At 40.6% G+C, this 14,223-nt stretch overlaps 1 protein-coding gene across 4 annotated transcripts in view; it reads left to right on the top strand.

The window, feature by feature from the left end:
- The first annotated feature begins 2,392 nt into the window (after positions 1–2,392).
- LOC132122007 (protocadherin-15-like) overlaps positions 2,393–14,223 on the top strand; it is a 252,976-nt gene continuing 241,145 nt past the window's right edge. Inside the window, exon 1 of one of the 4 annotated variants that reach the window (XM_059531803.1) lies at positions 2,393–2,595. The gene's annotated coding sequence lies outside the window, so the exon portion shown is untranslated. The remainder of the gene's footprint in view (positions 2,596–14,223) is intronic. The other 3 variants (XM_059531802.1, XM_059531805.1, XM_059531804.1) reach the window with 3 other exon arrangements.

Here is a 14,223-nt window from a genome sequence, read left to right as displayed (position 1 = left end):
CTTGGTGGATGGTTTTCTTAATACTAGGGCTGAATAGGATTTAATGTAATCCCACTCAGGGAACAGATGGACTGATAGCATTCCCTGCCTTAATGCAGACCAGAGTTTAACTCATGGGCTATATTTACACCCCAGTGAAGCCCCTCCCAAATCCTCTCACTGTCTTGGATAATATCTAGACACCAGTTTCCCTCCGACAGTGACTAATTCTAGTGCATGAACATTGGAGATGAATCTTCGTTTTAGAGACTCTTTAACGAACCACAAGAAAAAAAAAAAGAAGAAGAAGAAAGAATTGGCCATCCTTTTTGTTAAATAATGCACAACATCTTGAGTGAGACACTTACAAATGAAGTAAACATGGCCATTCCTTATATTCCTTAATATTAAGAATGTATAGTAACAAGATGTAAACAAAAACCATGGTATGTAACATGATTTTAGTGTGAAAAAAAACAAATAGATCCAAGTGAAGGGGCTATATCCATTTTTTTTTACAAACAGCATGAAAGCCACAAAACAACTGTGATATGGTGAGAACAACTTTACAACACAAATTATATTTTATATATTTAAAAACTGAAATTGACCCTATTCACTTCCAGTATAAATGCCTCACCACAGTCTTGATTTTTATAAAACTAGGGTTGAGTTGATTGTGGTAATCAACACTAGGCCTCGCATCCTATTGATTAAGCTTTAGCTGATAACTGGCACCACTTTCTTGAACCCAAACCAAAGAAATGGCATAACCAAAATAGATAGTCTAATTTATTTTCTTACATGATGTAGACACATCCTACGGTGCCCGTAAAGTGACTTGTTCGGTTTACTTAGTTTTGTCGTGGCCACGACATAATAACTCGTGGGAATGTGATAATATGTCGTGGCCACGAGATATTAATTTGTGGGAACGTCATATTAACTCGTGGGAACGTCATATTATGTCGTGGCCATGAGATCATTTTGTCGAGGTAACGACAACCTTATCTCTTGGCCTCGAGATGCTATGTTGAGGGAACAACATCCATTTCTCGTGGCCACGACTTCTTATGTTGAAGGAACGACATGTAACGAAATTGAAGCAAAAAAAAGAATAATAATAATAACAATAAAAAGAATAATAATAGGCTAATAATAATAATAATTTACACATATTAAGGGGGAAAGACTATAAGTTAATGGACTTACAAGACTGTAGGATGGATAAAAAAAAGTTTTTATATTTTATTATGCACTTCATGTAATATTTATTTATGATAAACTTAATTTGAATGCTGACAATCGCATGTAATACAGCCTGGTAGCCAAAGCATACGGTTAATATAATGATTACTTAATTCAAGATAAAATATGAATGAATCCATCTCTGATAATCCCGGGTTGCTATGGTCACGCAGGTTTGTTTATGCATTAAACTCATGGCCACGAGAAAAAAACATGTTGTTCCTTCAACATAAGAAGTCGTGGCCAGGAGGAATGGATGTTGTTCCCTCAACATAGCATCTCGAGGCCACAACATAAGGATGTCGTTACCTCGACAAAATGATCTCCTGGCAACGACATAATATGACGTTCCCACGAGTTAATATGACGTTCCCACAAATTAATATCTCGTGGCCTCGACATATTATCACGTTCCCACAAGTTATTATTTCGTGGCCACGACAAAACTAAGTAAACCGAACAAGTCACCTTACAGGCACCGTAACATCCAAATGACTTAAGTATTGTTATTTCCCGCGAAATCCCGCAAGACTCCCTAAAATATAAATCGCTATTATAAGCTTAACGTAGTAAATCAGGGTAATCACAGACAACAACAAAAAAAAAAAAAAAAAAAAAAAAAACATATTACATCTTTAACTTGTATCAAACCTGGATTGTTAATTTAATCAATTGGATGTATTGTATCTCCCTCGGAGAAATGCATGGAAAAAAATTACATTTGTTGAAATTAAGTGATTAGAGCTATACAAATAATAGGAGTATATATAGCACAGATCGTTTTGCGTTTGGAGAATTTGATGAGAACTATTTGAAATCATTCTGAAGTGCAGTTTAAAAGTAATTATGTTTCTCGGGATTTTTATTTATTTATTTAATTTCATTGGTATGAGTAACATTTGAGATCTTAAAGAGATATCATTTGTTTGTTTGTTTGTTTCCTGTGGGTGGCCATGCTCTAATAAGATTACTCCCACGCCACGCCAGGTGCGTATTCACCAGTATGAGCTAGATGGCTGCCATTAAGGCGGAGGAGACCACAGAGGCTGGATCGCATTGCCACCCAACTTCGTGATGTTTTCTCTCTGCGTGGGAATCCTCGCTTTCCTCGGGAGTGAATTAAAGACAGAGGGCAGCAGAGCTCCTAAACCTGACGGCTCGGGATGCGTTCGGCACTGAGGAGTTTCTGATACTCTCCAACCGTCTGATGAGGATTTGCATGGCTTTACAACTCACGCGGTAAGACTTTCTGCACTTCTTCAATCGCTGCGCAGTAGCGCGTCAAGAAAAGTTAGTGACACTTTGCGCGCAAAGCGACTCCGTTTTTGGATTGTTATTCCGATGGTTGACAAGTCGTTGGACGAGGAGGTGAGTGACTAAGTAAGGGGTTTATTTCTCTTTAGGTCGGGTACTCTGAATGATATTTGGGGTTTGGGTTGTGTAGTATCTTCGGTTCTTGGCGCCTAACGGCGCCTGGAAAGGATGTGAATTGCACACAGGACGCGTTGACGTGCTAGCAATTGCATTTGGAAGATTTATTGATGAAAACCGGTTAGTGGTTTTGATACAGTGACTGACACAGTTTCCCAGCCTGACGTGAGGGATATCGTCTTCAGGACTCCGGATTACCGTGTGTTTCATCCTATTACGCCGAACATTCCCGCAATCTGTTGCCTCCGCGTTTAATTCATTTAACGCAAGTATAATAGGAATCGATCAGATTAATTCAAACAGTGATTACAGTCTAAAATGTAACAATAATGCGCATGAAAAGTTTGACTTGCATTCAATCGTTGTATTTACTATCGTTACCATACTGCTACTACTGTAAAATCATACAGGTAACATGAATTTTTTTTTTGTCATTATGTTGTATGTATGTTGGCTATTAAACAGTTTTAACAATAATTAGTAAGAATGGCATTTTGGTAATAACTGGTAGATTTTATTAATCAAATACTGATGTTAACGACTATATACCTTAGTGCCTAAAAAGTGAAAGAAGGAGATATTTTCAACCTGGCTTGAATCTTAAAAATTACTTGTGTTGATTAAGTCACATTAAAGAAACTGACTTGAATAAAACCAGTCCATTTAGGTGTTACAACGTAGGGACATTCCGAACATTTGAATTTAAGCATTCCTCCACCGAACCAAATATATCTTCTGTTCTTTTTACTAGTTTGGATGTCAGACTTATCATGATCAGCTTTCTGAAAATAAGAAAACCTCTTTTAGATTTAATGGTTAAAACCCAAAAATGAAATTGTACTGTATTAATATCGCAATTCTTACTTCTAAACAGCAATGAGATTAAATCGAGATACAGTAGCATGCTTGTCTGAGAAATAGCTCATAGTTTTCTCATGTACTATATGTACTCAACAATGTCTTAAACTCCAAAGGCTGATGTCAGTGTGAACTCAAACATTTATCAGATTCTTCAACGACCAACTGATCTGAGCTATGGCATCCACATTTGTTTTATTTCATTTCATTTAAATCAAAATGAAATTCTAGAAGAAGAATCCAAAACAAACAAAGCTGAAACATACTTTAACTGAGAGTCTCCTAAAAATCAACTTCTGAACAATGTAATTTTACTCAGGGGGACCTCCCCATCTTAGTGTTCTTCTAGATATTTCAGTGTTATCCGACACTGGTGATGAATTACAAAGTTAGACTGTATAAAAGGAGCTGGTGTGGATCTACAGGAACACTAAATGCCAAGTGAACACAATGAAAAGCTGCTGGTCTTCTGTAGTGATAACCTCCTCTGGAGCACGTATGGCTTCTACCCCTCCTTTCCTCATCAATTATTGACCCCCACCATATGTTCCTCAACTCCTGTGTTATTTGTGATGGTGTCTGTCTCCGTGATGCAGGTTAGGTCAACAGCTTGTGAGTCACCCCGTGTGTCTATTACCGTGGCGCTTTGTTTACCCCTTTTAAATATTTACAGAAATAGACATGTGCTGGTGGGTTTTATGCTAAATTAAATGAGCTTATCAAATCTTATCCCTATTTCCTCTTCCGACAAAAATAGTTAAACAATGATGTCTCTCTCTCTCTCTCTGTTTAATATACACATTAGAAAATTATTATATATATTTTAAGTGCACTCTTGCAGGTCACAAGCTTAAAATCCAAATAAAACTGGCCCAAAAGATGCCCACATACCTATTAATGTGCATTTCAAGGGATAGTTTGTCCAGAAATTTATATATTAAAAGTTATGTCATTAATTCCTCTCCTTTATGTTGTTCCAAACCATTTTGTTCACCTTCAAAGCACAAATGAACAGTTCAACACACATACATAGAGCTCATCAAATACAGTCAACAGAACACTTTAAATATTTACAGAAATAAACACATGCTGGTGGGTTTTATGGTAAATTAAATGAACTTATCCAACCCTATCCTCATTTACTCCATTGACAAACTCTTGCAGGTCTCAAGGTTAAAATAAATAAGCCAATGTCAAGTTCAAGTGCATTTCAAGAGAGAGTTCATCACAAAAAGGACAATTTTGTCATTAATCACTTATGTTCAAAGGATAATTTATTAAAAAAAGACAATTACGTCATCAATTATTCACCTTCACGTCATTCCAAAACCTTCTGTTCACCTTCGAAACATAAATTAACACATCAACACACATACATAATGCTCAGCAAATATGGCCAACATAAGCTTTTAAATATTTACAGAAATAGACACGTGTGGATGGGTGTTACAGTAAATTAAAAGAGCGTATCCAACCCATTTCCTCAGCTCACAAAAATATTAAAACATAATATAATAGAATAGGCTACAGAAGATAACATTTCTGTATTTCTAGCATATATCCTAGCAATTCTTTGTGTGTAAATTCATGTCGGCTATTTTGAAATTGCCAACGTGGCCAAAAGCCAAACATCCATCGCTTTTTAGCTATGTCCTTCATGCTTGGGATTCTGTATATTTCAGCGTACCCTCCCCACCCGTCGTGCTTTGCATGGGTTGATTCATTGCTAGGCTGCCCATCATTGTTTCACTGTCTCTGGCTGTCTCATTAAAGACATTGGCTAATAGGATTTATCCTGCTCTGAGGCAACCATAGTAAATGCTCATTTAGCTGGAGCACCCTCATCAAATGGGGCCTCTGTAATCAGACACTCAGGGACGTTCGGCCCTCTCATTCATCTCGGCCACCTGGTCTAAACACTAACTGGAGTGCTTGTGGGATACAGTGAGCCTGTCATTAGAAAGAAATGTTGTTTGACACATCTGACCCGTCTGGGGTTGGCTAAACCTGGAAGGGGATAGAGAGAGTTTTGACCCTCTGATGGAGGTCGCCCTCTGACAGAACCCTCGGTGGCTTTGCATTTGCTCTTGGGCTGAATTCTGTCAAGGCTTAGTGGACTGCAGGTCTTTCTCAAGACTAAATACTTCTCAGCTTGTAGACATTTGATAGGTTTTCTGTCAGATTAGAATTTAATATTTATAGCTACTTTTAATTTCTCACTGATAAAAAAAAAAAAAAAAAAAAAAAAAAAACATGAAATTTGATATAGTATTTTCTTATAAGCCGTACTCCAGTTATTATATGCTTAATAAAGTCAACTCAGTTATTATCTGCTCAATTTCTAAATAAAATTCTTTGATTTCTGTCACAACAGCTCTCTGGGAGTTTAGAATGGTAATGTACATGTAAATGTTATTGTGTCTTGCTACGCTGCAGCAGCAGAGCAAATACCGAGACTTGCTACTTCCAATACATGCACAGAAATACTGCTGCTGCACATAACATATAAAATAACCCCCATATATAACACACAATAAATTGCCCTATAGCAGATATATACAGGTGGAGCTTGGGAAGGTGGAGGGTTTCTGATACGTTCTGCAACTGCTACAGCAAGCATTAGTCAAGTATTTGAATGTTGAACAGCAAGCTCATTGGCTGCTGATACAAAAATAAACCAATCAGCTATGTCAGGTGAATAATGATGCCATTGTGTTATATTGAGGTAGAAATTCTCATAGATTTCATGACAGAATGTGGTATTTACTTTGTGAATCTTCAAAACATGTGCTCTACTGTATATATGTACACTGATCAATGGTTATATTTATGGTTGCATGTATATGTATGCCTTTAGCAGATGCTATCCACATACATGTAAATGCAACCATTTTATGAAGTGACTAGATTAGGAAACATACTAGTGAATAAATGCAGAAAAGAGAAAGAAGGGGATTTATTTATTATTTTTAGTTTATGGTTGTGGAGTGGCCAAGTGTCTTTAACTGCTTCTCAAAAGTTGTGATGGTTTCAGGTGGAAGCTGGCAGTTCATTCCACCGGAAGGGAGCAGGGACCGACTTTAAATGTAAAATAAAAGAAAATGAAATCTGTTCATCATATAAAGTGAATGTGTCTCTTTAGAAGACTTAGATTAAAGGATGTCTTTTAAGATGCCTTTATAAACTTTGATTAGTGAAAGTTTTAGTGGAATGGTCCACCAAGATGGATTTTTCCCTATATATTTTATGTGTGATATTTAGATGTATGCATTAGTGACCGGTTTAGTTTGCCTAGGAGGTCTGTTTTGAAGCCATTTTCATATTTTTCCCATTTCATTCTTGATTTTAGCAAGTTGAACCGAAACATCTCAGGAAATTACCTCATGAATACTTTCAGAAACAGAACGAAGCAAGGAAAGAATCAATTCAGTTTCTGTTTGAGGGACACTTACACCACACACACAGGTGCACATTTTACACCATTAATCACGGAATAGTAAGAAAGTAAATTATTCAACCATAAACATACTTTTGTGCCAACCGTTGTTGATATGTCAGTTAATTTGGTTCTTTTTTACCCCATATTGTGATTGTTCATCTCAGAAGATCGTGTGTTTCTGAATGAAAAGAAATTGTCACCAAATGATGATTAAACCAGTTCATAATTTATCCCCATCCATATGCTAAACAGTTTTACTTCAAAGTAGATGACAGCTCAAGAAGCGTAACTCATCACAAGGCGAATATTAGTGAGAATAAGTCATGAGTCAGAGGAAAGACTTATTTTTGTTCATTTGCCATGGCAGATGACGTCCGTCCTTCTAAAAACACACATGGCCTGATTACCTCACACCAGAGATAATGAAAGAAGATTGATTCATCCACTCATCTATTGGACAGTAAAACACTGTTGGTGAGATCAGGTCTTAAAGGAACAGTTCATGCAAAGGGTAATTCTAGTAAAAAGTCTGATAGTAGTTGTGGATGAACCATAGTTGAATGGAAAAGAGCTGCTTGAACATTGTACAGAATATCTCATCTTTTGTTGCGTGTAAAAAATAAATAAATAATGGAATGAAAGAATTGGAACGACATGAGGGAGATTAAATTTAGTTTTTGGATAAACTGTCCATTTAAATGTGTATACATTTACTACAGCTAAGTAAAAACTATCAAGTCTATTGTGGTCAACAGTGGATGAACAGTATGTTAATGTCCTCATGGCAGAATAAATCACTGCCTCCTGAAGTTCCATCACATTGCATTTCGCCCCTGCCTCATTATGTCCTGACTGTTGTTTTCTAGCTGTCGTGTGGCTGAAAGTAATGGTGTACTGTTCCACAGTCAGTGAAACACAGAGCAGTGCATTGGATTAGCTGTGTTGACAGGTTCAGTGTGGCCCATTACCTTACTGATCTCTGTCAGAATCCCAGCCTACTCAGTTCAGCGTTGAGTCTGACTGATTTTACCATTACCCACAATTCTCTAATAACTTGATATCACTCTTTGAGTGTCTTGCTTGTTGCAAGGAATTAAAAAAAAAAAAAAAAAAAAAGATTCATATAATAGGAGATTGAGCTTTGCAGTGGTGCTTTTGTTCCCCATGTTGTGATTCATTTGGGTTGCTGCAGCATTCTATCTTTCTACCCTGTGTCTTTTAATAACCATCTTGAGATTTATTCTTCAGGAAGCTTTATCTATTATTAGTATTATTATCATTATCATTATGTGTCTATTGTTCTAATGCTTTATAAATCGTTCTATGTTGTTCTGTCTATCTTTTTATCTAACTATTGTTCTATCCATAGGCACTGATTTATGTCTCTGCCAGTGGGTGCTCAACCCCTGCCCACCTATCCAATTTGTGATGTTTATTTTTTATTATAATTTTTTTTCAGAGTATACTCCATTGGATGGTGCATTTGATAAATGTACTACACAAAATGCAAATAAGAAACCAAATAGGTCTAATACACACATTGGGCCTAATTCATGAAACATTCATAAATATAGCAGTAAATTCTGAGTAATTCGCACATAAAATGGACCTCCTTGAATTCCAATCATTTGCAAATAGGGCGCTAGTGCACGCTCATTCACAATTAGCATATCTCCCAACTATGAATTACAGCTACGCAAATTGTGTGTCCAGGAACACAGCTGAATATTCTGGTCTAATTTTGACATTGGTGGCACTCATGTGGACTCATCTCATAAAAACAATTATTCTGACGTGATTTGAAAGCAGCATATGTTCAGCTCCTCTTTGTGAAATTGTGGCTTTGGGAAGCCTTTGCAAAGTCAAGCAGGTGTTGTTTCAGTTACTTTCAGAGATTAGGGTTTAACTAGAGAGCACCATTCTAGACCATTAGCTTATTGGAGACCCGTAGCTTTATTGTGCACTGATTGTAAGGCTGCACACAAAAGGCTGCACTCAATTTTGTCTAATTTCTCGAAACCAAAAAAAAATTTAGAAGGTAACACACTTATAGAACTCGCCCCTTGCATGCGTCTGCCATTAATCCATTGCATTCTCACGGCTTAGTGCTGAAGCATCTCTTATTGATTGTCCGAAAGGAAGACCTTTGTATTAAGGAACACAGGGGAAAGATATGCTTCCATCCGGACAACAGAGGATGAAATTACATTTGTGTCTCCAAAGACTCTTTCAGTTCAGAAGAACAAAGACCATTCATAATGATAGTCAGCTAGCATGGCAGTGCAATGATCGACTCCAGTGTTGAGGGTTTTGAAGTAGTACAAGTCGAAAAGCTTGAAAGTGCATGTCACCCTCTCTCTTTTTCTGTATGGATGTCTCTTTTTCACTCAGCAATTGAACTTTTCATCAAGTAACTTTGAATTTCCTGATGTGATTTGATATCTGGATAAGAACAAGTTGTATTTTTTGTTGTTATTGGCTTTTCAAAATAGCCTCTTTGTTTTGCAAAGCCTTGTCCTGATACCCGAAAGGAATCTGTCAAGATTGTATTACAGATGCCGAAGACTATCTTGTGCTGAGCTGATGTTCATTCGGATCTGATGTCAAATGTTTATTGTTGGAAATGCACTTATTTGCATTCACACAGTATATCTGTCGATGACGTCAAATGACTTTATTTTTTTTTGTATCACCAATTCTGAGTCCTGAGGGGAAAAAAAACATGCCACAGAACTGAAAACAGAAAAATTACAATTATGTTTTTTTGTGCAACTGTGTGTGTGTGTGTGTGTTTTCCTTGATTATTAACAGACCCATATGAATCTCTACCTGCAGAATTTTCACAAAATCAAAACATTTAAGTTCCAGTTCCACACATGTGTTTCTTGATTAAATATGTATTATTTTTCATGAAATATTAAATAGTTATTAATTTTAGGTCGTTTTAAATATATATTTTTGTTTTCTAATTAATATTCATTACTATTCATTAAATATTTAGGCTAACTAGATTATGCTGTTATTTACCAATAAGGCTGTTGTTCTCATTAACACATTTTATTAAGTTTAAATTAGTTTGGCAGAGTTTCACATGGTCAGAATTGGAATTGTGCCTGCTTTTTAGTGATACAGGCCAACATAGGCAGATACAAAAAAAAAAAATATAAAAATAAAATAAAATAAACAAAAACCCTGGGTACTGTTATGTCATATATTATATAAAAATATTGTTACAGTAACAAAAACAGCATCAGATTTCTTTTTCAGCTGCTTATACACATTTTCAAAACTTTGCCTCTTTTTTTCACAACTTTACACAGAAATCCAAGAATTGCACATACAAAATGCAAACTGCCTCACATCTCTTGCAAAATGAAGCGCTCCATTCAAAATATCACGAACACATCTCAAAAGCAAACATTTGCAAACACCTTTTATAGCCATTATATTAATTCTTGTTTGAATTTTATGTTACATAGAGATTGTGTGTGTTCTATGAAATTGAAAACTGAGGTAAAGGCTGAGAATTAGTGTATGGTTTTGTATGGTTCTAATGTTTGAGTGTCAGGTTTCAGAAATTGTGTGACAAGTAAAGATTTTGTGTGTTAGCAGTTTAAAAAAAAAAAACCCTGTAAACTGGGTTAAGTCTGGCAGACGGTGTTGACAAAATTATATTTTCCTATCACACTGGGGTTAGACAATAAAGAAAATGCTTTCCACATGTCTGTTTAACCATAAAAATTAATGAAAACACAACTGGTTTGTTCACCCTTAAACTCCTCAGAGCTATCTTTGAATGTAGGGCCCCATAAATCAAATGACCAATTAATTTAATCTTTTTTTTTTTTAGTTATTTTATGTTATTATAAACACACTGAGGATGTAAAACACCAATGGTACACCGAGTACCTTAGTCTGCGGAATTTGCATCACGAGCTCCGCCCCGCAGGGCGGGTATATAAGGAGAAGGGAGCAACTTTCATTCAAGTCTTCACTGAGGAGTCGAGCCAGTGACCCGGCTGTTCAGCGTAACAGCGATGTGTCAAGGGGACGTAACGTCTCCGTTCCCTCCTTCAGGGAATGAGGGTTACATACTTAACTGAGACGTTCCCTTTCAGTCGGTCACGTCAGAAAGAGACTGACGAATGGGGTCCCTTACAAAATGCCACATAGCTGTCTTCCAGTGACCCCTGTGAGTGATAGCACCCTGTCGTGAGGCCAGCACGAGTGAGGGCCTATAGCTTACACAGAACGCACTGGGTAGCATATTCCAGCTGGACATATGCTAGCAGGCTGCCTGCTCGTAGGAGGACTTACAAAATGCAGGTATCCACCAAGGTGGTGATACACATGAACTCTATGGTACCCAGCCCGCAGGGTGGAAGTTTCAATGACAGAGCTGGCAAGGGGCTTGCCAAGGGAAAGACACATGCTGCGAAGAGACTTACTGTGGACATACACACGTGGGATTGCCCAGAAAGGGGAATCACAACACATGGAGGCACCTAGTCCCACACAGGGCTGACCGCAGGGGCATGTACACAAGTGCTGGAAATCAACAGTGCTGGAGGAACCCAGGGTTCTGAACTGAGGAGCTCACCTATGGGGAATAGCGCACGTATCCAGTCCATGGAGTGTAATGGCGCCGGAAGCGGATTGACACTGAGCAGGTCCTTACTCTACACGGAGATATGTAAAATCTTGCGAATGTGTTAGGTGTCGCCCAGCCCGCAGCTCTACAGATATCTGTTAGCGAGGTGCCATGCGCCAGGGCCCAGGAGGAAAGTATGCTCCTAGTTGAGTGAGCTCTCACCCTTAGGGGGCATGGCATGTCTTGAGCCTGATAAGCCAGGACAATAGCATCCACTATCCAGTGGGATAACCTCTGCTTGGAGACAGCCTTTCCCTTCTGCTGGCCTCCGTAACAGACAAAGAGCTGGTCTGAGGTCCTAAGGCTCCTCAAGTGCGGAGCGCACGTTCTGGACAGAGCAGCGTCAGAGCTGGGTCTGCTTTCTACAGGAGCAGCGCTTGCAAGCTCACCACCTGATCCCTAAAAGGAGTGGTGGGAACTTTGGGCACGTACCCAGGCCGGGGTCTCAAGATAACATGAGAGTTGGCCGGCCCGAAATCCAACTGAAAATGCCTGCAGGTCCCCGACCCTCTTCACCGAAGCCAAAGCCGTCAGGAGCGCAGTTTTCAAAGATAGAAACTGTAGCTCTACTGAGAGCAAGGGTTCAGGGGAGCCCTCTGCAGTGCCGATAGAAGGGACATTTAGACCTTGAGGGTGGAAGGAGACAGCCTTCATTCCAACCCCTCCTGAAGAAAGGAAAGCACTGACCCGATCAGGCATTTTCAGGGGTCCTCACGCCGTAAAGAACACCAAATGACGAAGAGGTTCCACTTCAAAGCATAGGCGTGTCTGGTGGACATGGCTCTAGCTGAAGTGATGGTAGCTACCACCTGCGGTGGCAAGGTACCTGAACCTTCTGTGACCCATCCTGAATCCACACATGTAGGTTCCAAAGATCAGGACATGGGTGCCAGAGGGTGCCCCATCTCTGAGACAGAAGGTCCTTCCTCAGAGGAATTGGCCAGGGAGGGGCTGTCGCGGGGAGTACAAGTTCGGGGAACCAGGTCCGGCTGGGCTAAAAATGCGCAACCATGAGGACCTAAACCTCGTCCTCCCTGATCTTGCACAACGTCTGTGCAAGCAGGCTCATTGGGGGAAACGCATACTTGCGCAGGCCCAGTGTAGTCTGTATGGACCAGAACTTGCTTGTCCTTCAACAGGGCCCTGAAGCGGTGCAGAGCAAGCCGTACTGCTAGCTAGGCATCTGTTGACACAACAACATGTCGGGACACAGGTTTAGGGGCACCCCAGCCCGTAGAAACGAGGCGTCCAACCACATGTTGAAGGTTCGGAGGCAGGCCGGAGTGACGGTCTCTCAGAGCGTGCCCAGCTGCCATGCCCATCTCGGGACTCGGTCGTGAAGCCAGTGCTTAAGCGGTCTCATATGGAGTAACCCGGGCGGTATGACTGCCGCCACGAATGCCATATGCCCCAGGAGCCTCTGAAACAGTTTCAGTGGAACCACCCTCTTGCCCTCGAATTGTCTCAGGCAATTCAGCAGTGACAGCGCATGCTCATTCATAAGCCACGCGAACATGGCGACCGAGTCTATTTCCATAGCGAGAAAAGAGATCCTCTGCACAGGGGAGAGTTCGCTATTTTCCCAGTTGACCTGAAGGCCCAGTTGGGCGAGGTGTCTGAGCACCAGATCCCTGTGCTCGCACAACCGCGCTCGAGAGTGAGCTAGAATCAGCCAGTCGTCGAGGTAGTTAAGGATACGGACACTTCGTTCCCTGAGAGGAGCCAGGGCTCCCTTCGCGACTTTCGTAAATATGCGGGTAGACAGGGCCAACCCGAATGGGAGAACCTTGTACTGAAATGCCTGCCCCTCGAAAGCAAACCTAAGAAACTTTCTGTGTCGAGGAAGAATGGAGACATAAAAATACGTGTCCTTCAGGCTGATCACTGCAAACCAATCCATCGGATGAATGCATTTGAAAATGCGCTTGGGCGTTAGCATCTTGAACGGGAGTCTGAGCAGAGCTCAGTTCAAGGCACGCAAGTCCAGGATTGGCTGTAACCCACCTGTCTTCTTGGGTACTATGAAGTAAGTGAATCGCATAGCCGAGCCTGATCATCCGGATGAGCTAGCGGGAAGGCCTGGGAAGCTCTCCCAGAAACCGATCCAGTGGGGTCAAGGGGACTACAGGCGTACCCACAGTGGGGCAACGAGGTGGAGCAGGCAGCCCCGGCATGGGAGGCATAGCGTCCCTTAGTGGAGTCGGAGTGTGGGCACTTGTCTGACTCCAAGTAGCAAAGAGGGCATGAGAAGCCGAAGCATTCTTGAGCCGGCTTTGCATGGAAACTGGCAAGGGTAGAGGGGAACGAGAGCAGCGAGGAAGCAGCGAAGAGGCCATCCTGGGAGACCGGGGAGTTGAAGAGCTGAGCCCGATCATACTCCCTCATGTCTGCCAGGTTTAGCCATAGGTAGCACTCCTGGACCACCAAAGTGGACATCACCTGACCCAAGGAGCGCACAGTGACCTTCGTTGCCCGGAGAGCCAGGTCGGTAGCAGTGCCCGCCTCCTGCAAAACCCCCGGGTCAGCACTGCCCCCGTGCAGCTGCTTGAGCAGCTTGGCCTGGTAGACCTGAAGAGAGGCCATGGCATGCAGGGCAGAAGCTGCCTGGCCTGCAGCT

This window comes from Carassius carassius, chromosome 40 (genome assembly GCF_963082965.1).
Source record: "Carassius carassius chromosome 40, fCarCar2.1, whole genome shotgun sequence".
Taxonomy (NCBI): Eukaryota; Metazoa; Chordata; class Actinopteri; order Cypriniformes; family Cyprinidae; genus Carassius; species Carassius carassius.
The sequence above is the reverse complement of the archived record's forward strand: the minus strand, read 5'-3'. Positions and strand labels throughout refer to the sequence as shown.